This window comes from Schistocerca serialis, chromosome 9 (assembly GCF_023864345.2).
Source record: "Schistocerca serialis cubense isolate TAMUIC-IGC-003099 chromosome 9, iqSchSeri2.2, whole genome shotgun sequence".
NCBI lineage: Eukaryota > Metazoa > Arthropoda > Insecta > Orthoptera > Acrididae > Schistocerca > Schistocerca serialis.
The window spans coordinates 445,435,548-445,453,906 of NC_064646.1; the positions used below are offsets into that span (position 1 = coordinate 445,435,548).

Genomic DNA, 18,359 nt, shown 5'->3' on the forward strand with positions numbered 1-18,359 from the left:
TGCTCTCAGTTAGCGGTATTCACTTTGCTGCAAACCAGTGGTGGCCACAGAAACATACGATCGCCACCTGATGCCATACTGCGACTTTGGCACCTGACTACCAATGCTTCGTGCTATTCTTGTTTCATATGCTACGCTTACATGCACATCAACCGGCTCTGGTCGTCGAGAAAACGCGGGAAAACGCGCGCCTTGCCTTCTGCTACCTGTCGAACAGCGAGAGCAGATGCGTGGCAAGCTCTAAGCTCTGCAGGCGCACTGCGGCCACGCAGCTGGACGAGAGGTACCTTCCTTGGGAGCTTGCTCAGCCATGGAGAACACGTTTCTTAGCGAATTGCACTTGTCTCGTAGAAAGAAATGCTGCCACTGGCCCTGTGGCGCAACGGATAACGCGTCTGACTACGGATCAGAAGATTCCAGGTTCGAATCCTGGCAGGGTCGGCATTTTGTTAATTGCCGACGCGTAGCTGGCCAGTGGATTTCGTATGTCGCCGCATCGTGGAGTGCTTTGTTGCTCCTGTGCATCTCGCAGCTGCATGTCGAGTCGATCGTGGTAAATATCGCTGCCTGCAAGCGTCAGCGTAGCGTCAGTCGAGCAAAGTCGAGACAAGTCAAGCTGAGAGCTGTAGGAGATGATACGCAATTAAATACAGGCGTGTGAAAGCGACGCAGACAACACTTTCCAAGTGTCCCACGTCACGTGGCGCAGAGCCGGCGCAACCCCAGCCAGCAGAGTGGCGCAGTGGAAGCGTGCTGGGCCCATAACCCAGAGGTCCGTGGATCGAAACCACGCTCTGCTAAAATTATTTCTTTTGCGGACTGTGTCGAGCTCGATTATTACGCCCACAGCGTCGGCTGGGGTGCTTTGATTCAGCGTTAACAGCAAACCCCGTAATTCTGAAGTGTGAAGAATGCGAGAACCACTTCCTAAGATGTAGCATTTTTTAAGATTTCGCACCAACTACACTCCACGATCGCAAAGTTTATGCTCTTACGACCCCCATACGCGCAACACTAGAACAGGTTTGTGAGATAAAAATCGCATCTCCCCGGCGGGGAATCGAACCCCGGTCTCCCGCGTGACAGGCGGGGATACTAACCACTATACTACCGAGGATGCGCTGTACACACATGCCTGTGTGCGAGAGATATGGTGCTAGTAGCCGCAAACGTCCTACACCAAGTTCGGCGAGTGATAGAGCAGCAATTAAAAATCGGATGTGTCTCCCCGGCGGGGAATCGAACCCCGGTCTCCCGCGTGACAGGCGGGGGTACTAACCACTATACTACCGAGGAAGACGCAGCTAGCGTCTCGAATGCACAATTATGTTACTCAAATAGCTGATACATCTCAAACCTAGCCTCCTGTTGCTGTCAGAGACAGCTGCTAAGAATTAAAAGTATGCCCCAGGTGAGGCTCGAACTCACAACCCCGGCATTGCTCACGGCTACTGCCTTATAAGTACCGTGCGCTAACCAATTGCGCCACTGGGGCTACAACACAGTGCTCTCAGTTAGCGGTATTCACTTTGCTGCAAACCAGTGGTGGCCACAGAAACATACGATCGCCACCTGATGCCATACTGCGACTTTGGCACCTGACTACCAATGCTTCGTGCTATTCTTGTTTCATATGCTACGCTTACATGCACATCAACCGGCTCTGGTCGTCGAGAAAACGCGGGAAAACGCGCGCCTTGCCTTCTGCTACCTGTCGAACAGCGAGAGCAGATGCGTGGCAAGCTCTAAGCTCTGCAGGCGCACTGCGGCCACGCAGCTGGACGAGAGGTACCTTCCTTGGGAGCTTGCTCAGCCATGGAGAACACGTTTCTTAGCGAATTGCACTTGTCTCGTAGAAAGAAATGCTGCCACTGGCCCTGTGGCGCAACGGATAACGCGTCTGACTACGGATCAGAAGATTCCAGGTTCGAATCCTGGCAGGGTCGGCATTTTGTTAGTTGCCGACGCGTAGCTGGCCAGTGGATTTCGTATGTCGCCGCATCGTGGAGTGCTTTGTTGCTCCTGTGCATCTCGCAGCTGCATGTCGAGTCGATCGTGGTAAATATCGCTGCCTGCAAGCGTCAGCGTAGCGTCAGTCGAGCAAAGTCGAGACAAGTCAAGCTGAGAGCTGTAGGAGATGATACGCAATTAAATACAGGCGTGTGAAAGCGACGCAGACAACACTTTCCAAGTGTCCCACGTCACGTGGCGCAGAGCCGGCGCAACCCCAGCCAGCAGAGTGGCGCAGTGGAAGCGTGCTGGGCCCATAACCCAGAGGTCCATGGATCGAAACCACGCTCTGCTAAAATTATTTCTTTTGCGGACTGTGTCGAGCTCGATTATTACGCCCACAGCGTCGGCTGGGGTGCTTTGATTCAGCGTTAACAGCAAACCCCGTAATTCTGAAGTGTGAAGAATGCGAGAACCACTTCCTAAGATGTAGCATTTTTTAAGATTTCGCACCAACTACACTCCACGATCGCAAAGTTAATGCTCTTACGACCCCCATACGCGCAACACTCGAACAGGTTTGTGAGATAAAAATCGCATCTCCCCGGCGGGGAATCGAACCCCGGTCTCCCGCGTGACAGGCGGGGATACTAACCACTATACTACCGAGGATGCGCTGTACACACATGCCTGTGTGCGAGAGATATGGTGCTAGTAGCCGCAAACGTCCTACACCAAGTTCGGCGAGTGATAGAGCAGCAATTAAAAATCGGATGTGTCTCCCCGGCGGGGAATCGAACCCCGGTCTCCCGCGTGACAGGCGGGGGTACTAACCACTATACTACCGAGGAAGACGCAGCTAGCGTCTCGAATGCACAATTATGTTACTCAAATAGCTGATACATCTCAAACCTAGCCTCCTGTTGCTGTCAGAGACAGCTGCTAAGAATTAAAAGTATGCCCCAGGTGAGGCTCGAACTCACAACCCCGGCATTGCTCACGGCTACTGCCTTATAAGTACCGTGCGCTAACCAATTGCGCCACTGGGGCTACAACACAGTGCTCTCAGTTAGCGGTATTCACTTTGCTGCAAACCAGTGGTGGCCACAGAAACATACGATCGCCACCTGATCCCATACTGCGACTTTGGCACCTGACTACCAATGCTTCGTGCTATTCTTGTTTCATATGCTACGCTTACATGCACATCAACCGGCTCTGGTCGTCGAGAAAACGCGGGAAAACGCGCGCCTTGCCTTCTGCTACCTGTCGAACAGCGAGAGCAGATGCGTGGCAAGCTCTAAGCTCTGCAGGCGCACTGCGGCCACGCAGCTGGACGAGAGGTACCTTCCTTGGGAGCTTGCTCAGCCATGGAGAACACGTTTCTTAGCGAATTGCACTTGTCTCGTAGAAAGAAATGCTGCCACTGGCCCTGTGGCGCAACGGATAACGCGTCTGACTACGGATCAGAAGATTCCAGGTTCGAATCCTGGCAGGGTCGGCATTTTGTTAGTTGCCGACGCGTAGCTGGCCAGTGGATTTCGTATGTCGCCGCATCGTGGAGTGCTTTGTTGCTCCTGTGCATCTCGCAGCTGCATGTCGAGTCGATCGTGGTAAATATCGCTGCCTGCAAGCGTCAGCGTAGCGTCAGTCGAGCAAAGTCGAGACAAGTCAAGCTGAGAGCTGTAGGAGATGATACGCAATTAAATACAGGCGTGTGAAAGCGACGCAGACAACACTTTCCAAGTGTCCCACGTCACGTGGCGCAGAGCCGGCGCAACCCCAGCCAGCAGAGTGGCGCAGTGGAAGCGTGCTGGGCCCATAACCCAGAGGTCCGTGGATCGAAACCACGCTCTGCTAAAATTATTTCTTTTGCGGACTGTGTCGAGCTCGATTATTACGCCCACAGCGTCGGCTGGGGTGCTTTGATTCAGCGTTAACAGCAAACCCCGTAATTCTGAAGTGTGAAGAATGCGAGAACCACTTCCTAAGATGTAGCATTTTTTAAGATTTCGCACCAACTACACTCCACGATCGCAAAGTTAATGCTCTTACGACCCCCATACGCGCAACACTCGAACAGGTTTGTGAGATAAAAATCGCATCTCCCCGGCGGGGAATCGAAACCCGGTCTCCCGCGTGACAGGCGGGGATACTAACCACTATACTACCGAGGATGCGCTGTACACACATGCCTGTGTGCGAGAGATATGGTGCTAGTAGCCGCAAACGTCCTACACTAAGTTCGGCGAGTGATAGAGCAGCAATTAAAAATCGGATGTGCCTCCCCGGCGGGGAATCGAACCCCGGTCTCCCGCGTGACAGGCGGGGGTACTAACCACTATACTACCGAGGAAGACGCAGCTAGCGTCTCGAATGCACAATTATGTTACTCAAATAGCTGATACATCTCAAACCTAGCCTCCTGTTGCTGTCAGAGACAGCTGCTAAGAATTAAAAGTATGCCCCAGGTGAGGCTCGAACTCACAACCCCGGCATTGCTCACGGCTACTGCCTTATAAGTACCGTGCGCTAACCAATTGCGCCACTGGGGCTACAACACAGTGCTCTCAGTTAGCGGTATTCACTTTGCTGCAAACCAGTGGTGGCCACAGAAACATACGATCGCCACCTGATGCCATACTGCGACTTTGGCACCTGACTACCAATGCTTCGTGCTATTCTTGTTTCATATGCTACGCTTACATGCACATCAACCGGCTCTGGTCGTCGAGAAAACGCGGGAAAACGCGCGCCTTGCCTTCTGCTACCTGTCGAACAGCGAGAGCAGATGCGTGGCAAGCTCTAAGCTCTGCAGGCGCACTGCGGCCACGCAGCTGGACGAGAGGTACCTTCCTTGGGAGCTTGCTCAGCCATGGAGAACACGTTTCTTAGCGAATTGCACTTGTCTCGTAGAAAGAAATGCTGCCACTGGCCCTGTGGCGCAACGGATAACGCGTCTGACTACGGATCAGAAGATTCGAGGTTCGAATCCTGGCAGGGTCGGCATTTTGTTAGTTGCCGACGCGTAGCTGGCCAGTGGATTTCGTATGTCGCCGCATCGTGGAGTGCTTTGTTGCTCCTGTGCATCTCGCAGCTGCATGTCGAGTCGATCGTGGTAAATATCGCTGCCTGCAAGCGTCAGCGTAGCGTCAGTCGAGCAAAGTCGAGACAAGTCAAGCTGAGAGCTGTAGGAGATGATACGCAATTAAATACAGGCGTGTGAAAGCGACGCAGACAACACTTTCCAAGTGTCCCACGTCACGTGGCGCAGAGCCGGCGCAACCCCAGCCAGCAGAGTGGCGCAGTGGAAGCGTGCTGGGCCCATAACCCAGAGGTCCGTGGATCGAAACCACGCTCTGCTAAAATTATTTCTTTTGCGGACTGTGTCGAGCTCGATTATTACGCCCACAGCGTCGGCTGGGGTGCTTTGATTCAGCGTTAACAGCAAACCCCGTAATTCTGAAGTGTGAAGAATGCGAGAACCACTTCCTAAGATGTAGCATTTTTTAAGATTTCGCACCAACTACACTCCACGATCGCAAAGTTTATGCTCTTACGACCCCCATACGCGCAACACTCGAACAGGTTTGTGAGATAAATATCGCATCTCCCCAGCGGGGAATCGAACCCCGGTCTCCCGCGTTGCAGGCGGGGATACTAACCACTATACTACCGAGGATGCGCTGTACACACATGCCTGTGTGCGAGAGATATGGTGCTAGTAGCCGCAAACGTCCTACACTAAGTTCGGCGAGTGATAGAGCAGCAATTAAAAATCGGATGTGCCTCCCCGGCGGGGAATCGAACCCCGGTCTCCCGCGTGACAGGCGGGGGTACTAACCACTATACTACCGAGGAAGACGCAGCTAGCGTCTCGAATGCACAATTATGTTACTCAAATAGCTGATACATCTCAAACCTAGCCTCCTGTTGCTGTCAGAGACAGCTGCTAAGAATTAAAAGTATGCCCCAGGTGAGGCTCGAACTCACAACCCCGGCATTGCTCACGGCTACTGCCTTATAAGTACCGTGCGCTAACCAATTGCGCCACTGGGGCTACAACACAGTGCTCTCAGTTAGCGGTATTCACTTTGCTGCAAACCAGTGGTGGCCACAGAAACATACGATCGCCACCTGATGCCATACTGCGACTTTGGCACCTGACTACCAATGCTTCGTGCTATTCTTGTTTCATATGCTACGCTTACATGCACATCAACCGGCTCTGGTCGTCGAGAAAACGCGGGAAAACGCGCGCCTTGCCTTCTGCTACCTGTCGAACAGCGAGAGCAGATGCGTGGCAAGCTCTAAGCTCTGCAGGCGCACTGCGGCCACGCAGCTGGACGAGAGGTACCTTCCTTGGGAGCTTGCTCAGCCATGGAGAACACGTTTCGTAGCGAATTGCACTTGTCTCGTAGAAAGAAATGCTGCCACTGGCCCTGTGGCGCAACGGATAACGCGTCTGACTACGGATCAGAAGATTCCAGGTTCGAATCCTGGCAGGGTCGGCATTTTGTTAGTTGCCGACGCGTAGCTGGCCAGTGGATTTCGTATGTCGCCGCATCGTGGAGTGCTTTGTTGCTCCTGTGCATCTCGCAGCTGCATGTCGAGTCGATCGTGGTAAATATCGCTGCCTGCAAGCGTCAGCGTAGCGTCAGTCGAGCAAAGTCGAGACAAGTCAAGCTGAGAGCTGTAGGAGATGATACGCAATTAAATACAGGCGTGTGAAAGCGACGCAGACAACACTTTCCAAGTGTCCCACGTCACGTGGCGCAGAGCCGGCGCAACCCCAGCCAGCAGAGTGGCGCAGTGGAAGCGTGCTGGGCCCATAACCCAGAGGTCCGTGGATCGAAACCACGCTCTGCTAAAATTATTTCTTTTGCGGACTGTGTCGAGCTCGATTATTACGCCCACAGCGTCGGCTGGGGTGCTTTGATTCAGCGTTAACAGCAAACCCCGTAATTCTGAAGTGTGAAGAATGCGAGAACCACTTCCTAAGATGTAGCATTTTTTAAGATTTCGCACCAACTACACTCCACGATCGCAAAGTTTATGCTCTTACGACCCCCATACGCGCAACACTCGAACAGGTTTGTGAGATAAAAATCGCATCTCCCCAGCGGGGAATCGAACCCCGGTCTCCCGCGTTACAGGCGGGGATACTAACCACTATACTACCGAGGATGCGCTGTACACACATGCCTGTGTGCGAGAGATATGGTGCTAGTAGCCGCAAACGTCCTACACTAAGTTCGGCGAGTGATAGAGCAGCAATTAAAAATCGGATGTGCCTCCCCGGCGGGGAATCGAACCCCGGTCTCCCGCGTGACAGGCGGGGGTACTAACCACTATACTACCGAGGAAGACGCAGCTAGCGTCTCGAATGCACAATTATGTTACTCAAATAGCTGATACATCTCAAACCTAGCCTCCTGTTGCTGTCAGAGACAGCTGCTAAGAATTAAAAGTATGCCCCAGGTGAGGCTCGAACTCACAACCCCGGCATTGCTCACGGCTACTGCCTTATAAGTACCGTGCGCTAACCAATTGCGCCACTGGGGCTACAACACAGTGCTCTCAGTTAGCGGTATTCACTTTGCTGCAAACCAGTGGTGGCCACAGAAACATACGATCGCCACCTGATGCCATACTGCGACTTTGGCACCTGACTACCAATGCTTCGTGCTATTCTTGTTTCATATGCTACGCTTACATGCACATCAACCGGCTCTGGTCGTCGAGAAAACGCGGGAAAACGCGCGCCTTGCCTTCTGCTACCTGTCGAACAGCGAGAGCAGATGCGTGGCAAGCTCTAAGCTCTGCAGGCGCACTGCGGCCACGCAGCTGGACGAGAGGTACCTTCCTTGGGAGCTTGCTCAGCCATGGAGAACACGTTTCGTAGCGAATTGCACTTGTCTCGTAGAAAGAAATGCTGCCACTGGCCCTGTGGCGCAACGGATAACGCGTCTGACTACGGATCAGAAGATTCGAGGTTCGAATCCTGGCAGGGTCGGCATTTTGTTAGTTGCCGACGCGTAGCTGGCCAGTGGATTTCGTATGTCGCCGCATCGTGGAGTGCTTTGTTGCTCCTGTGCATCTCGCAGCTGCATGTCGAGTCGATCGTGGTAAATATCGCTGCCTGCAAGCGTCAGCGTAGCGTCAGTCGAGCAAAGTCGAGACAAGTCAAGCTGAGAGCTGTAGGAGATGATACGCAATTAAATACAGGCGTGTGAAAGCGACGCAGACAACACTTTCCAAGTGTCCCACGTCACGTGGCGCAGAGCCGGCGCAACCCCAGCCAGCAGAGTGGCGCAGTGGAAGCGTGCTGGGCCCATAACCCAGAGGTCCGTGGATCGAAACCACGCTCTGCTAAAATTATTTCTTTTGCGGACTGTGTCGAGCTCGATTATTACGCCCACAGCGTCGGCTGGGGTGCTTTGATTCAGCGTTAACAGAAAACCCCGTAATTCTGAAGTGTGAAGAATGCGAGAACCACTTCCTAAGATGTAGCATTTTTTAAGATTTCGCACCAACTACACTCCACGATCGCAAAGTTAATGCTCTTACGACCCCCATACGCGCAACACTCGAACAGGTTTGTGAGATAAAAATCGCATCTCCCCGGCGGGGAATCGAACCCCGGTCTCCCGCGTGACAGGCGGGGATACTAACCACTATACTACCGAGGATGCGCTGTACACACATGCCTGTGTGCGAGAGATATGGTGCTAGTAGCCGCAAACGTCCTACACCAAGTTCGGCGAGTGATAGAGCACCAATTAAAAATCGGATGTGTCTCCCCGGCGGGGAATCGAACCCCGGTCTCCCGCGTGACAGGCGGGGGTACTAACCACTATACTACCGAGGAAGACGCAGCTAGCGTCTCGAATGCACAATTATGTTACTCAAATAGCTGATACATCTCAAACCTAGCCTCCTGTTGCTGTCAGAGACAGCTGCTAAGAATTAAAAGTATGCCCCAGGTGAGGCTCGAACTCACAACCCCGGCATTGCTCACGGCTACTGCCTTATAAGTACCGTGCGCTAACCAATTGCGCCACTGGGGCTACAACACAGTGCTCTCAGTTAGCGGTATTCACTTTGCTGCAAACCAGTGGTGGCCACAGAAACATACGATCGCCACCTGATCCCATACTGCGACTTTGGCACCTGACTACCAATGCTTCGTGCTATTCTTGTTTCATATGCTACGCTTACATGCACATCAACCGGCTCTGGTCGTCGAGAAAACGCGGGAAAACGCGCGCCTTGCCTTCTGCTACCTGTCGAACAGCGAGAGCAGATGCGTGGCAAGCTCTAAGCTCTGCAGGCGCACTGCGGCCACGCAGCTGGACGAGAGGTACCTTCCTTGGGAGCTTGCTCAGCCATGGAGAACACGTTTCGTAGCGAATTGCACTTGTCTCGTAGAAAGAAATGCTGCCACTGGCCCTGTGGCGCAACGGATAACGCGTCTGACTACGGATCAGAAGATTCCAGGTTCGAATCCTGGCAGGGTCGGCATTTTGTTAGTTGCCGACGCGTAGCTGGCCAGTGGATTTCGTATGTCGCCGCATCGTGGAGTGCTTTGTTGCTCCTGTGCATCTCGCAGCTGCATGTCGAGTCGATCGTGGTAAATATCGCTGCCTGCAAGCGTCAGCGTAGCGTCAGTCGAGCAAAGTCGAGACAAGTCAAGCTGAGAGCTGTAGGAGATGATACGCAATTAAATACAGGCGTGTGAAAGCGACGCAGACAACACTTTCCAAGTGTCCCACGTCACGTGGCGCAGAGCCGGCGCAACCCCAGCCAGCAGAGTGGCGCAGTGGAAGCGTGCTGGGCCCATAACCCAGAGGTCCGTGGATCGAAACCACGCTCTGCTAAAATTATTTCTTTTGCGGACTGTGTCGAGCTCGATTATTACGCCCACAGCGTCGGCTGGGGTGCTTTGATTCAGCGTTAACAGCAAACCCCGTAATTCTGAAGTGTGAAGAATGCGAGAACCACTTCCTAAGATGTAGCATTTTTTAAGATTTCGCACCAACTACACTCCACGATCGCAAAGTTAATGCTCTTACGACCCCCATACGCGCAACACTCGAACAGGTTTGTGAGATAAAAATCGCATCTCCCCGGCGGGGAATCGAAACCCGGTCTCCCGCGTGACAGGCGGGGATACTAACCACTATACTACCGAGGATGCGCTGTACACACATGCCTGTGTGCGAGAGATATGGTGCTAGTAGCCGCAAACGTCCTACACTAAGTTCGGCGAGTGATAGAGCAGCAATTAAAAATCGGATGTGCCTCCCCGGCGGGGAATCGAACCCCGGTCTCCCGCGTGACAGGCGGGGGTACTAACCACTATACTACCGAGGAAGACGCAGCTAGCGTCTCGAATGCACAATTATGTTACTCAAATAGCTGATACATCTCAAACCTAGCCTCCTGTTGCTGTCAGAGACAGCTGCTAAGAATTAAAAGTATGCCCCAGGTGAGGCTCGAACTCACAACCCCGGCATTGCTCACGGCTACTGCCTTATAAGTACCGTGCGCTAACCAATTGCGCCACTGGGGCTACAACACAGTGCTCTCAGTTAGCGGTATTCACTTTGCTGCAAACCAGTGGTGGCCACAGAAACATACGATCGCCACCTGATGCCATACTGCGACTTTGGCACCTGACTACCAATGCTTCGTGCTATTCTTGTTTCATATGCTACGCTTACATGCACATCAACCGGCTCTGGTCGTCGAGAAAACGCGGGAAAACGCGCGCCTTGCCTTCTGCTACCTGTCGAACAGCGAGAGCAGATGCGTGGCAAGCTCTAAGCTCTGCAGGCGCACTGCGGCCACGCAGCTGGACGAGAGGTACCTTCCTTGGGAGCTTGCTCAGCCATGGAGAACACGTTTCTTAGCGAATTGCACTTGTCTCGTAGAAAGAAATGCTGCCACTGGCCCTGTGGCGCAACGGATAACGCGTCTGACTACGGATCAGAAGATTCCAGGTTCGAATCCTGGCAGGGTCGGCATTTTGTTAGTTGCCGACGCGTAGCTGGCCAGTGGATTTCGTATGTCGCCGCATCGTGGAGTGCTTTGTTGCTCCTGTGCATCTCGCAGCTGCATGTCGAGTCGATCGTGGTAAATATCGCTGCCTGCAAGCGTCAGCGTAGCGTCAGTCGAGCAAAGTCGAGACAAGTCAAGCTGAGAGCTGTAGGAGATGATACGCAATTAAATACAGGCGTGTGAAAGCGACGCAGACAACACTTTCCAAGTGTCCCACGTCACGTGGCGCAGAGCCGGCGCAACCCCAGCCAGCAGAGTGGCGCAGTGGAAGCGTGCTGGGCCCATAACCCAGAGGTCCGTGGATCGAAACCACGCTCTGCTAAAATTATTTCTTTTGCGGACTGTGTCGAGCTCGATTATTACGCCCACAGCGTCGGCTGGGGTGCTTTGATTCAGCGTTAACAGCAAACCCCGTAATTCTGAAGTGTGAAGAATGCGAGAACCACTTCCTAAGATGTAGCATTTTTTAAGATTTCGCACCAACTACACTCCACGATCGCAAAGTTAATGCTCTTACGACCCCCATACGCGCAACACTCGAACAGGTTTGTGAGATAAAAATCGCATCTCCCCGGCGGGGAATCGAAACCCGGTCTCCCGCGTGACAGGCGGGGATACTAACCACTATACTACCGAGGATGCGCTGTACACACATGCCTGTGTGCGAGAGATATGGTGCTAGTAGCCGCAAACGTCCTACACTAAGTTCGGCGAGTGATAGAGCAGCAATTAAAAATCGGATGTGCCTCCCCGGCGGGGAATCGAACCCCGGTCTCCCGCGTGACAGGCGGGGGTACTAACCACTATACTACCGAGGAAGACGCAGCTAGCGTCTCGAATGCACAATTATGTTACTCAAATAGCTGATACATCTCAAACCTAGCCTCCTGTTGCTGTCAGAGACAGCTGCTAAGAATTAAAAGTATGCCCCAGGTGAGGCTCGAACTCACAACCCCGGCATTGCTCACGGCTACTGCCTTATAAGTACCGTGCGCTAACCAATTGCGCCACTGGGGCTACAACACAGTGCTCTCAGTTAGCGGTATTCACTTTGCTGCAAACCAGTGGTGGCCACAGAAACATACGATCGCCACCTGATGCCATACTGCGACTTTGGCACCTGACTACCAATGCTTCGTGCTATTCTTGTTTCATATGCTACGCTTACATGCACATCAACCGGCTCTGGTCGTCGAGAAAACGCGGGAAAACGCGCGCCTTGCCTTCTGCTACCTGTCGAACAGCGAGAGCAGATGCGTGGCAAGCTCTAAGCTCTGCAGGCGCACTGCGGCCACGCAGCTGGACGAGAGGTACCTTCCTTGGGAGCTTGCTCAGCCATGGAGAACACGTTTCTTAGCGAATTGCACTTGTCTCGTAGAAAGAAATGCTGCCACTGGCCCTGTGGCGCAACGGATAACGCGTCTGACTACGGATCAGAAGATTCCAGGTTCGAATCCTGGCAGGGTCGGCATTTTGTTAGTTGCCGACGCGTAGCTGGCCAGTGGATTTCGTATGTCGCCGCATCGTGGAGTGCTTTGTTGCTCCTGTGCATCTCGCAGCTGCATGTCGAGTCGATCGTGGTAAATATCGCTGCCTGCAAGCGTCAGCGTAGCGTCAGTCGAGCAAAGTCGAGACAAGTCAAGCTGAGAGCTGTAGGAGATGATACGCAATTAAATACAGGCGTGTGAAAGCGACGCAGACAACACTTTCCAAGTGTCCCACGTCACGTGGCGCAGAGCCGGCGCAACCCCAGCCAGCAGAGTGGCGCAGTGGAAGCGTGCTGGGCCCATAACCCAGAGGTCCGTGGATCGAAACCACGCTCTGCTAAAATTATTTCTTTTGCGGACTGTGTCGAGCTCGATTATTACGCCCACAGCGTCGGCTGGGGTGCTTTGATTCAGCGTTAACAGCAAACCCCGTAATTCTGAAGTGTGAAGAATGCGAGAACCACTTCCTAAGATGTAGCATTTTTTAAGATTTCGCACCAACTACACTCCACGATCGCAAAGTTAATGCTCTTACGACCCCCATACGCGCAACACTCGAACAGGTTTGTGAGATAAAAATCGCATCTCCCCGGCGGGGAATCGAAACCCGGTCTCCCGCGTGACAGGCGGGGATACTAACCACTATACTACCGAGGATGCGCTGTACACACATGCCTGTGTGCGAGAGATATGGTGCTAGTAGCCGCAAACGTCCTACACTAAGTTCGGCGAGTGATAGAGCAGCAATTAAAAATCGGATGTGCCTCCCCGGCGGGGAATCGAACCCCGGTCTCCCGCGTGACAGGCGGGGGTACTAACCACTATACTACCGAGGAAGACGCAGCTAGCGTCTCGAATGCACAATTATGTTACTCAAATAGCTGATACATCTCAAACCTAGCCTCCTGTTGCTGTCAGAGACAGCTGCTAAGAATTAAAAGTATGCCCCAGGTGAGGCTCGAACTCACAACCCCGGCATTGCTCACGGCTACTGCCTTATAAGTACCGTGCGCTAACCAATTGCGCCACTGGGGCTACAACACAGTGCTCTCAGTTAGCGGTATTCACTTTGCTGCAAACCAGTGGTGGCCACAGAAACATACGATCGCCACCTGATGCCATACTGCGACTTTGGCACCTGACTACCAATGCTTCGTGCTATTCTTGTTTCATATGCTACGCTTACATGCACATCAACCGGCTCTGGTCGTCGAGAAAACGCGGGAAAACGCGCGCCTTGCCTTCTGCTACCTGTCGAACAGCGAGAGCAGATGCGTGGCAAGCTCTAAGCTCTGCAGGCGCACTGCGGCCACGCAGCTGGACGAGAGGTACCTTCCTTGGGAGCTTGCTCAGCCATGGAGAACACGTTTCTTAGCGAATTGCACTTGTCTCGTAGAAAGAAATGCTGCCACTGGCCCTGTGGCGCAACGGATAACGCGTCTGACTACGGATCAGAAGATTCCAGGTTCGAATCCTGGCAGGGTCGGCATTTTGTTAGTTGCCGACGCGTAGCTGGCCAGTGGATTTCGTATGTCGCCGCATCGTGGAGTGCTTTGTTGCTCCTGTGCATCTCGCAGCTGCATGTCGAGTCGATCGTGGTAAATATCGCTGCCTGCAAGCGTCAGCGTAGCGTCAGTCGAGCAAAGTCGAGACAAGTCAAGCTGAGAGCTGTAGGAGATGATACGCAATTAAATACAGGCGTGTGAAAGCGACGCAGACAACACTTTCCAAGTGTCCCACGTCACGTGGCGCAGAGCCGGCGCAACCCCAGCCAGCAGAGTGGCGCAGTGGAAGCGTGCTGGGCCCATAACCCAGAGGTCCGTGGATCGAAACCACGCTCTGCTAAAATTATTTCTTTTGCGGACTGTGTCGAGCTCGATTATTACGCCCACAGCGTCGGCTGGGGTGCTTTGATTCAGCGTTAACAGCAAACCCCGTAATTCTGAAGTGTGAAGAATGCGAGAACCACTTCCTAAGATGTAGCATTTTTTAAGATTTCGCACCAACTACACTCCACGATCGCAAAGTTTATGCTCTTACGACCCCCATACGCGCAACACTCGAACAGGTTTGTGAGATAGAAATCGCATCTCCCCAGCGGGGAATCGAACCCCGGTCTCCCGCGTTACAGGCGGGGATACTAACCACTATACTACCGAGGATGCGCTGTACACACATGCCTGTGTGCGAGAGATATGGTGCTAGTAGCCGCAAACGTCCTACACTAAGTTCGGCGAGTGATAGAGCAGCAATTAAAAATCGGATGTGCCTCCCCGGCGGGGAATCGAACCCCGGTCTCCCGCGTGACAGGCGGGGGTACTAACCATTATACTACCGAGGAAGACGCAGCTAGCGTCTCGAATGCACAATTATGTTACTCAAATAGCTGATACATCTCAAACCTAGCCTCCTGTTGCTGTCAGAGACAGCTGCTAAGAATTAAAATTATGCCCCAGGTGAGGCTCGAACTCACAACCCCGGCATTGCTCACGGCTACTGCCTTATAAGTACCGTGCGCTAACCAATTGCGCCACTGGGGCTACAACACAGTGCTCTCAGTTAGCGGTATTCACTTTGCTGCAAACCAGTGGTGGCCACAGAAACATACGATCGCCACCTGATGCCATACTGCGACTTTGGCACCTGACTACCAATGCTTCGTGCTATTCTTGTTTCATATGCTACGCTTACATGCACATCAACCGGCTCTGGTCGTCGAGAAAACGCGGGAAAACGCGCGCCTTGCCTTCTGCTACCTGTCGAACAGCGAGAGCAGATGCGTGGCAAGCTCTAAGCTCTGCAGGCGCACTGCGGCCACGCAGCTGGACGAGAGGTACCTTCCTTGGGAGCTTGCTCAGCCATGGAGAACACGTTTCGTAGCGAATTGCACTTGTCTCGTAGAAAGAAATGCTGCCACTGGCCCTGTGGCGCAACGGATAACGCGTCTGACTACGGATCAGAAGATTCCAGGTTCGAATCCTGGCAGGGTCGGCATTTTGTTAGTTGCCGACGCGTAGCTGGCCAGTGGATTTCGTATGTCGCCGCATCGTGGAGTGCTTTGTTGCTCCTGTGCATCTCGCAGCTGCATGTCGACTCGATCGTGGTAAATATCGCTGCCTGCAAGCGTCAGCGTAGCGTCAGTCGAGCAAAGTCGAGACAAGTCAAGCTGAGAGCTGTAGGAGATGATACGCAATTAAATACAGGCGTGTGAAAGCGACGCAGACAACACTTTCCAAGTGTCCCACGTCACGTGGCGCAGAGCCGGCGCAACCCCAGCCAGCAGAGTGGCGCAGTGGAAGCGTGCTGGGCCCAAAACCCAGAGGTCCGTGGATCGAAACCACGCTCTGCTAAAATTATTTCTTTTGCGGACTGTGTCGAGCTCGATTATTACGCCCACAGCGTCGGCTGGGGTGCTTTGATTCAGCGTTAACAGCAAACCCCGTAATTCTGAAGTGTGAAGAATGCGAGAACCACTTCCTAAGATGTAGCATTTTTTAAGATTTCGCACCAACTACACTCCACGATCGCAAAGTTTATGCTCTCACGACCCCCATACGCGCAACACTCGAACAGGTTTGTGAGATAAAAATCGCATCTCCCCGGCGGGGAATCGAACCCCGGTCTCCCGCGTGACAGGCGGGGATACTAACCACTATACTACCGAGGATGCGCTGTACACACATGCCTGTGTGCGAGAGATATGGTGCTAGTAGCCGCAAACGTCCTACACTAAGTTCGGCGAGTGATAGAGCAGCAATTAAAAATCGGATGTGCCTCCCCGGCGGGGAATCGAACCCCGGTCTCCCGCGTGACAGGCGGGGATACTAACCACTATACTACCGAGGAAGACGCAGCTAGCGTCTCGAATGCACAATTATGTTACTCAAATAGCTGATACATCTCAAACCTAGCCTCCTGTTGCTGTCAGAGACAGCTGCTAAGAATTAAAAGTATGCCCCAGGTGAGGCTCGAACTCACAACCCCGGCATTGCTCACGGCTACTGCCTTATAAGTACCGTGCGCTAACCAATTGCGCCACTGGGGCTACAACACAGTGCTCTCAGTTAGCGGTATTCACTTTGCTGCAAACCAGTGGTGGCCACAGAAACATACGATCGCCACCTGATGCCATACTGCGACTTTGGCACCTGACTACCAATGCTTCGTGCTATTCTTGTTTCATATGCTACGCTTACATGCACATCAACCGGCTCTGGTCGTCGAGAAAACGCGGGAAAACGCGCGCCTTGCCTTCTGCTACCTGTCGAACAGCGAGAGCAGATGCGTGGCAAGCTCTAAGCTCTGCAGGCGCACTGCGGCCACGCAGCTGGACGAGAGGTACCTTCCTTGGGAGCTTGCTCAGCCATGGAGAACACGTTTCGTAGCGAATTGCACTTGTCTCGTAGAAAGAAATGCTGCCACTGGCCCTGTGGCGCAACGGATAACGCGTCTGACTACGGATCAGAAGATTCCAGGTTCGAATCCTGGCAGGGTCGGCATTTTGTTAGTTGCCGACGCGTAGCTGGCCAGTGGATTTCGTATGTCGCCGCATCGTGGAGTGCTTTGTTGCTCCTGTGCATCTCGCAGCTGCATGTCGACTCGATCGTGGTAAATATCGCTGCCTGCAAGCGTCAGCGTAGCGTCAGTCGAGCAAAGTCGAGACAAGTGAAGCTGAGAGCTGTAGGAGATGATACGCAATTAAATACAGGCGTGTGAAAGCGACGCAGACAACACTTTCCAAGTGTCCCACGTCACGTGGCGCAGAGCCGGCGCAACCCCAGCCAGCAGAGTGGCGCAGTGGAAGCGTGCTGGGCCCATAACCCAGAGGTCCGTGGATCGAAACCACGCTCTGCTAAAATTATTTCTTTTGCGGACTGTGTCGAGCTCGATTATTACGCCCACAGCGTCGGCTGGGGTGCTTTGATTCAGCGTTAACAGCAAACCCCGTAATTCTGAAGTGTGAAGAATGCGAGAACCACTTCCTAAGATGTAGCATTTTTTAAGATTTCGCACCAACTACACTCCACGATCGCAAAGTTAATGCTCTTACGACCCCCATACGCGCAACACTCGAACAGGTTTGTGAGATAAAAATCGCATCTCCCCGGCGGGGAATCGAACCCCGGTCTCCCGCGTGACAGGCGGGGATACTAACCACTATACTACCGAGGATGCGCTGTACACACATGCCTGTGTGCGAGAGATATGGTGCTAGTAGCCGCAAACGTCCTACACTAAGTTCGGCGAGTGATAGAGCAGCAATTAAAAATCGGATGTGCCTCCCCGGCGAGGAATCGAACCCCGGTCTCCCGCGTGACAGGCGGGGATACTAACCACTATACTACCGAGGAAGACGCAGCTAGCGTCTCGAATGCACAATTATGTTACTCAAATAGCTGATACATCTCAAACCTAGCCTCCTGTTGCTGTCAGAGACAGCTGCTAAGAATTGAAAGTATGCCCCAGGTGAGGCTCGAACTCACAACCCCGGCATTGCTCACGGCTACTGCCTTATAAGTACCGTGCGCTAACCAATTGCGCCACTGGGGCTACAACACAGTGCTCTCAGTTAGCGGTATTCACTTTGCTGCAAACCAGTGGTGGCCACAGAAACATACGATCGCCACCTGATGCCATACTGCGACTTTGGCACCTGACTACCAATGCTTCGTGCTATTCTTGTTTCATATGCTACGCTTACATGCACATCAACCGGCTCTGGTCGTCGAGAAAACGCGGGAAAACGCGCGCCTTGCCTTCTGCTACCTGTCGAACAGCGAGAGCAGATGCGTGGCAAGCTCTAAGCTCTGCAGGCGCACTGCGGCCACGCAGCTGGACGAGAGGTACCTTCCTTGGGAG

The 18,359-nt window shown here is 53.2% G+C and overlaps 60 non-coding genes across 60 annotated transcripts; 24 read left to right on the forward strand and 36 right to left on the reverse strand.

Moving 5' to 3' along the window:
• The first annotated feature begins 368 nt into the window (after positions 1-368).
• On the forward strand, positions 369-441 carry Trnar-acg (transfer RNA arginine (anticodon ACG)). The gene has a single exon. It is a non-coding gene; the product is annotated as a tRNA-Arg (tRNA).
• Positions 442-728: 287 nt separating this feature from the next.
• On the forward strand, positions 729-800 carry Trnam-cau (transfer RNA methionine (anticodon CAU)). The gene has a single exon. It is a non-coding gene; the product is annotated as a tRNA-Met (tRNA).
• A 245-nt stretch (positions 801-1,045) lies between these two features.
• Positions 1,046-1,117, reverse strand: Trnad-guc (transfer RNA aspartic acid (anticodon GUC)). Its single transcript has one exon. It is a non-coding gene; the product is annotated as a tRNA-Asp (tRNA).
• A 107-nt stretch (positions 1,118-1,224) lies between these two features.
• On the reverse strand, positions 1,225-1,296 carry Trnad-guc (transfer RNA aspartic acid (anticodon GUC)). The gene has a single exon. It is a non-coding gene; the product is annotated as a tRNA-Asp (tRNA).
• A 107-nt stretch (positions 1,297-1,403) lies between these two features.
• On the reverse strand, positions 1,404-1,495 carry Trnai-uau (transfer RNA isoleucine (anticodon UAU)). The gene is given in 2 exon segments: positions 1,404-1,439; positions 1,458-1,495. It is a non-coding gene; the product is annotated as a tRNA-Ile (tRNA).
• Positions 1,496-1,873: 378 nt separating this feature from the next.
• On the forward strand, positions 1,874-1,946 carry Trnar-acg (transfer RNA arginine (anticodon ACG)). The gene has a single exon. It is a non-coding gene; the product is annotated as a tRNA-Arg (tRNA).
• A 287-nt stretch (positions 1,947-2,233) lies between these two features.
• Trnam-cau (transfer RNA methionine (anticodon CAU)) lies at positions 2,234-2,305 on the forward strand. Its single transcript has one exon. It is a non-coding gene; the product is annotated as a tRNA-Met (tRNA).
• Positions 2,306-2,550: 245 nt separating this feature from the next.
• Trnad-guc (transfer RNA aspartic acid (anticodon GUC)) lies at positions 2,551-2,622 on the reverse strand. Its single transcript has one exon. It is a non-coding gene; the product is annotated as a tRNA-Asp (tRNA).
• A 107-nt stretch (positions 2,623-2,729) lies between these two features.
• Positions 2,730-2,801, reverse strand: Trnad-guc (transfer RNA aspartic acid (anticodon GUC)). The gene has a single exon. It is a non-coding gene; the product is annotated as a tRNA-Asp (tRNA).
• Positions 2,802-2,908: 107 nt separating this feature from the next.
• On the reverse strand, positions 2,909-3,000 carry Trnai-uau (transfer RNA isoleucine (anticodon UAU)). Its single transcript is given in 2 exon segments — positions 2,909-2,944; positions 2,963-3,000. It is a non-coding gene; the product is annotated as a tRNA-Ile (tRNA).
• A 378-nt stretch (positions 3,001-3,378) lies between these two features.
• On the forward strand, positions 3,379-3,451 carry Trnar-acg (transfer RNA arginine (anticodon ACG)). The gene has a single exon. It is a non-coding gene; the product is annotated as a tRNA-Arg (tRNA).
• Positions 3,452-3,738: 287 nt separating this feature from the next.
• Trnam-cau (transfer RNA methionine (anticodon CAU)) lies at positions 3,739-3,810 on the forward strand. The gene has a single exon. It is a non-coding gene; the product is annotated as a tRNA-Met (tRNA).
• Positions 3,811-4,055: 245 nt separating this feature from the next.
• On the reverse strand, positions 4,056-4,127 carry Trnad-guc (transfer RNA aspartic acid (anticodon GUC)). Its single transcript has one exon. It is a non-coding gene; the product is annotated as a tRNA-Asp (tRNA).
• Positions 4,128-4,234: 107 nt separating this feature from the next.
• Positions 4,235-4,306, reverse strand: Trnad-guc (transfer RNA aspartic acid (anticodon GUC)). The gene has a single exon. It is a non-coding gene; the product is annotated as a tRNA-Asp (tRNA).
• Positions 4,307-4,413: 107 nt separating this feature from the next.
• Positions 4,414-4,505, reverse strand: Trnai-uau (transfer RNA isoleucine (anticodon UAU)). Its single transcript is given in 2 exon segments — positions 4,414-4,449; positions 4,468-4,505. It is a non-coding gene; the product is annotated as a tRNA-Ile (tRNA).
• Positions 4,506-4,883: 378 nt separating this feature from the next.
• On the forward strand, positions 4,884-4,956 carry Trnar-acg (transfer RNA arginine (anticodon ACG)). Its single transcript has one exon. It is a non-coding gene; the product is annotated as a tRNA-Arg (tRNA).
• Positions 4,957-5,243: 287 nt separating this feature from the next.
• Trnam-cau (transfer RNA methionine (anticodon CAU)) lies at positions 5,244-5,315 on the forward strand. The gene has a single exon. It is a non-coding gene; the product is annotated as a tRNA-Met (tRNA).
• A 245-nt stretch (positions 5,316-5,560) lies between these two features.
• Positions 5,561-5,632, reverse strand: Trnac-gca (transfer RNA cysteine (anticodon GCA)). The gene has a single exon. It is a non-coding gene; the product is annotated as a tRNA-Cys (tRNA).
• A 107-nt stretch (positions 5,633-5,739) lies between these two features.
• Positions 5,740-5,811, reverse strand: Trnad-guc (transfer RNA aspartic acid (anticodon GUC)). Its single transcript has one exon. It is a non-coding gene; the product is annotated as a tRNA-Asp (tRNA).
• Positions 5,812-5,918: 107 nt separating this feature from the next.
• Trnai-uau (transfer RNA isoleucine (anticodon UAU)) lies at positions 5,919-6,010 on the reverse strand. Its single transcript is given in 2 exon segments — positions 5,919-5,954; positions 5,973-6,010. It is a non-coding gene; the product is annotated as a tRNA-Ile (tRNA).
• A 378-nt stretch (positions 6,011-6,388) lies between these two features.
• Trnar-acg (transfer RNA arginine (anticodon ACG)) lies at positions 6,389-6,461 on the forward strand. Its single transcript has one exon. It is a non-coding gene; the product is annotated as a tRNA-Arg (tRNA).
• A 287-nt stretch (positions 6,462-6,748) lies between these two features.
• On the forward strand, positions 6,749-6,820 carry Trnam-cau (transfer RNA methionine (anticodon CAU)). Its single transcript has one exon. It is a non-coding gene; the product is annotated as a tRNA-Met (tRNA).
• Positions 6,821-7,065: 245 nt separating this feature from the next.
• Trnay-gua (transfer RNA tyrosine (anticodon GUA)) lies at positions 7,066-7,137 on the reverse strand. Its single transcript has one exon. It is a non-coding gene; the product is annotated as a tRNA-Tyr (tRNA).
• Positions 7,138-7,244: 107 nt separating this feature from the next.
• On the reverse strand, positions 7,245-7,316 carry Trnad-guc (transfer RNA aspartic acid (anticodon GUC)). The gene has a single exon. It is a non-coding gene; the product is annotated as a tRNA-Asp (tRNA).
• Positions 7,317-7,423: 107 nt separating this feature from the next.
• Positions 7,424-7,515, reverse strand: Trnai-uau (transfer RNA isoleucine (anticodon UAU)). Its single transcript is given in 2 exon segments — positions 7,424-7,459; positions 7,478-7,515. It is a non-coding gene; the product is annotated as a tRNA-Ile (tRNA).
• A 378-nt stretch (positions 7,516-7,893) lies between these two features.
• Positions 7,894-7,966, forward strand: Trnar-acg (transfer RNA arginine (anticodon ACG)). The gene has a single exon. It is a non-coding gene; the product is annotated as a tRNA-Arg (tRNA).
• A 287-nt stretch (positions 7,967-8,253) lies between these two features.
• On the forward strand, positions 8,254-8,325 carry Trnam-cau (transfer RNA methionine (anticodon CAU)). Its single transcript has one exon. It is a non-coding gene; the product is annotated as a tRNA-Met (tRNA).
• Positions 8,326-8,570: 245 nt separating this feature from the next.
• Positions 8,571-8,642, reverse strand: Trnad-guc (transfer RNA aspartic acid (anticodon GUC)). Its single transcript has one exon. It is a non-coding gene; the product is annotated as a tRNA-Asp (tRNA).
• A 107-nt stretch (positions 8,643-8,749) lies between these two features.
• Trnad-guc (transfer RNA aspartic acid (anticodon GUC)) lies at positions 8,750-8,821 on the reverse strand. The gene has a single exon. It is a non-coding gene; the product is annotated as a tRNA-Asp (tRNA).
• Positions 8,822-8,928: 107 nt separating this feature from the next.
• Positions 8,929-9,020, reverse strand: Trnai-uau (transfer RNA isoleucine (anticodon UAU)). The gene is given in 2 exon segments: positions 8,929-8,964; positions 8,983-9,020. It is a non-coding gene; the product is annotated as a tRNA-Ile (tRNA).
• Positions 9,021-9,398: 378 nt separating this feature from the next.
• Positions 9,399-9,471, forward strand: Trnar-acg (transfer RNA arginine (anticodon ACG)). Its single transcript has one exon. It is a non-coding gene; the product is annotated as a tRNA-Arg (tRNA).
• Positions 9,472-9,758: 287 nt separating this feature from the next.
• On the forward strand, positions 9,759-9,830 carry Trnam-cau (transfer RNA methionine (anticodon CAU)). Its single transcript has one exon. It is a non-coding gene; the product is annotated as a tRNA-Met (tRNA).
• A 245-nt stretch (positions 9,831-10,075) lies between these two features.
• Positions 10,076-10,147, reverse strand: Trnad-guc (transfer RNA aspartic acid (anticodon GUC)). The gene has a single exon. It is a non-coding gene; the product is annotated as a tRNA-Asp (tRNA).
• Positions 10,148-10,254: 107 nt separating this feature from the next.
• On the reverse strand, positions 10,255-10,326 carry Trnad-guc (transfer RNA aspartic acid (anticodon GUC)). Its single transcript has one exon. It is a non-coding gene; the product is annotated as a tRNA-Asp (tRNA).
• A 107-nt stretch (positions 10,327-10,433) lies between these two features.
• Positions 10,434-10,525, reverse strand: Trnai-uau (transfer RNA isoleucine (anticodon UAU)). Its single transcript is given in 2 exon segments — positions 10,434-10,469; positions 10,488-10,525. It is a non-coding gene; the product is annotated as a tRNA-Ile (tRNA).
• A 378-nt stretch (positions 10,526-10,903) lies between these two features.
• Positions 10,904-10,976, forward strand: Trnar-acg (transfer RNA arginine (anticodon ACG)). Its single transcript has one exon. It is a non-coding gene; the product is annotated as a tRNA-Arg (tRNA).
• A 287-nt stretch (positions 10,977-11,263) lies between these two features.
• On the forward strand, positions 11,264-11,335 carry Trnam-cau (transfer RNA methionine (anticodon CAU)). Its single transcript has one exon. It is a non-coding gene; the product is annotated as a tRNA-Met (tRNA).
• Positions 11,336-11,580: 245 nt separating this feature from the next.
• Positions 11,581-11,652, reverse strand: Trnad-guc (transfer RNA aspartic acid (anticodon GUC)). Its single transcript has one exon. It is a non-coding gene; the product is annotated as a tRNA-Asp (tRNA).
• A 107-nt stretch (positions 11,653-11,759) lies between these two features.
• Positions 11,760-11,831, reverse strand: Trnad-guc (transfer RNA aspartic acid (anticodon GUC)). Its single transcript has one exon. It is a non-coding gene; the product is annotated as a tRNA-Asp (tRNA).
• A 107-nt stretch (positions 11,832-11,938) lies between these two features.
• On the reverse strand, positions 11,939-12,030 carry Trnai-uau (transfer RNA isoleucine (anticodon UAU)). The gene is given in 2 exon segments: positions 11,939-11,974; positions 11,993-12,030. It is a non-coding gene; the product is annotated as a tRNA-Ile (tRNA).
• Positions 12,031-12,408: 378 nt separating this feature from the next.
• Positions 12,409-12,481, forward strand: Trnar-acg (transfer RNA arginine (anticodon ACG)). Its single transcript has one exon. It is a non-coding gene; the product is annotated as a tRNA-Arg (tRNA).
• A 287-nt stretch (positions 12,482-12,768) lies between these two features.
• Positions 12,769-12,840, forward strand: Trnam-cau (transfer RNA methionine (anticodon CAU)). Its single transcript has one exon. It is a non-coding gene; the product is annotated as a tRNA-Met (tRNA).
• A 245-nt stretch (positions 12,841-13,085) lies between these two features.
• Trnad-guc (transfer RNA aspartic acid (anticodon GUC)) lies at positions 13,086-13,157 on the reverse strand. The gene has a single exon. It is a non-coding gene; the product is annotated as a tRNA-Asp (tRNA).
• Positions 13,158-13,264: 107 nt separating this feature from the next.
• Trnad-guc (transfer RNA aspartic acid (anticodon GUC)) lies at positions 13,265-13,336 on the reverse strand. The gene has a single exon. It is a non-coding gene; the product is annotated as a tRNA-Asp (tRNA).
• A 107-nt stretch (positions 13,337-13,443) lies between these two features.
• Trnai-uau (transfer RNA isoleucine (anticodon UAU)) lies at positions 13,444-13,535 on the reverse strand. The gene is given in 2 exon segments: positions 13,444-13,479; positions 13,498-13,535. It is a non-coding gene; the product is annotated as a tRNA-Ile (tRNA).
• Positions 13,536-13,913: 378 nt separating this feature from the next.
• Trnar-acg (transfer RNA arginine (anticodon ACG)) lies at positions 13,914-13,986 on the forward strand. The gene has a single exon. It is a non-coding gene; the product is annotated as a tRNA-Arg (tRNA).
• Positions 13,987-14,273: 287 nt separating this feature from the next.
• Positions 14,274-14,345, forward strand: Trnam-cau (transfer RNA methionine (anticodon CAU)). Its single transcript has one exon. It is a non-coding gene; the product is annotated as a tRNA-Met (tRNA).
• Positions 14,346-14,590: 245 nt separating this feature from the next.
• Trnay-gua (transfer RNA tyrosine (anticodon GUA)) lies at positions 14,591-14,662 on the reverse strand. Its single transcript has one exon. It is a non-coding gene; the product is annotated as a tRNA-Tyr (tRNA).
• Positions 14,663-14,769: 107 nt separating this feature from the next.
• Trnad-guc (transfer RNA aspartic acid (anticodon GUC)) lies at positions 14,770-14,841 on the reverse strand. The gene has a single exon. It is a non-coding gene; the product is annotated as a tRNA-Asp (tRNA).
• Positions 14,842-14,948: 107 nt separating this feature from the next.
• Trnai-uau (transfer RNA isoleucine (anticodon UAU)) lies at positions 14,949-15,040 on the reverse strand. Its single transcript is given in 2 exon segments — positions 14,949-14,984; positions 15,003-15,040. It is a non-coding gene; the product is annotated as a tRNA-Ile (tRNA).
• A 378-nt stretch (positions 15,041-15,418) lies between these two features.
• Trnar-acg (transfer RNA arginine (anticodon ACG)) lies at positions 15,419-15,491 on the forward strand. Its single transcript has one exon. It is a non-coding gene; the product is annotated as a tRNA-Arg (tRNA).
• Positions 15,492-15,778: 287 nt separating this feature from the next.
• On the forward strand, positions 15,779-15,850 carry Trnal-caa (transfer RNA leucine (anticodon CAA)). Its single transcript has one exon. It is a non-coding gene; the product is annotated as a tRNA-Leu (tRNA).
• Positions 15,851-16,095: 245 nt separating this feature from the next.
• On the reverse strand, positions 16,096-16,167 carry Trnad-guc (transfer RNA aspartic acid (anticodon GUC)). The gene has a single exon. It is a non-coding gene; the product is annotated as a tRNA-Asp (tRNA).
• Positions 16,168-16,274: 107 nt separating this feature from the next.
• Trnad-guc (transfer RNA aspartic acid (anticodon GUC)) lies at positions 16,275-16,346 on the reverse strand. The gene has a single exon. It is a non-coding gene; the product is annotated as a tRNA-Asp (tRNA).
• Positions 16,347-16,453: 107 nt separating this feature from the next.
• Positions 16,454-16,545, reverse strand: Trnai-uau (transfer RNA isoleucine (anticodon UAU)). Its single transcript is given in 2 exon segments — positions 16,454-16,489; positions 16,508-16,545. It is a non-coding gene; the product is annotated as a tRNA-Ile (tRNA).
• Positions 16,546-16,923: 378 nt separating this feature from the next.
• Positions 16,924-16,996, forward strand: Trnar-acg (transfer RNA arginine (anticodon ACG)). The gene has a single exon. It is a non-coding gene; the product is annotated as a tRNA-Arg (tRNA).
• Positions 16,997-17,283: 287 nt separating this feature from the next.
• Trnam-cau (transfer RNA methionine (anticodon CAU)) lies at positions 17,284-17,355 on the forward strand. The gene has a single exon. It is a non-coding gene; the product is annotated as a tRNA-Met (tRNA).
• A 245-nt stretch (positions 17,356-17,600) lies between these two features.
• Trnad-guc (transfer RNA aspartic acid (anticodon GUC)) lies at positions 17,601-17,672 on the reverse strand. Its single transcript has one exon. It is a non-coding gene; the product is annotated as a tRNA-Asp (tRNA).
• A 107-nt stretch (positions 17,673-17,779) lies between these two features.
• Trnad-guc (transfer RNA aspartic acid (anticodon GUC)) lies at positions 17,780-17,851 on the reverse strand. The gene has a single exon. It is a non-coding gene; the product is annotated as a tRNA-Asp (tRNA).
• Positions 17,852-17,958: 107 nt separating this feature from the next.
• Positions 17,959-18,050, reverse strand: Trnai-uau (transfer RNA isoleucine (anticodon UAU)). Its single transcript is given in 2 exon segments — positions 17,959-17,994; positions 18,013-18,050. It is a non-coding gene; the product is annotated as a tRNA-Ile (tRNA).
• Positions 18,051-18,359: the final 309 nt, after the last annotated feature.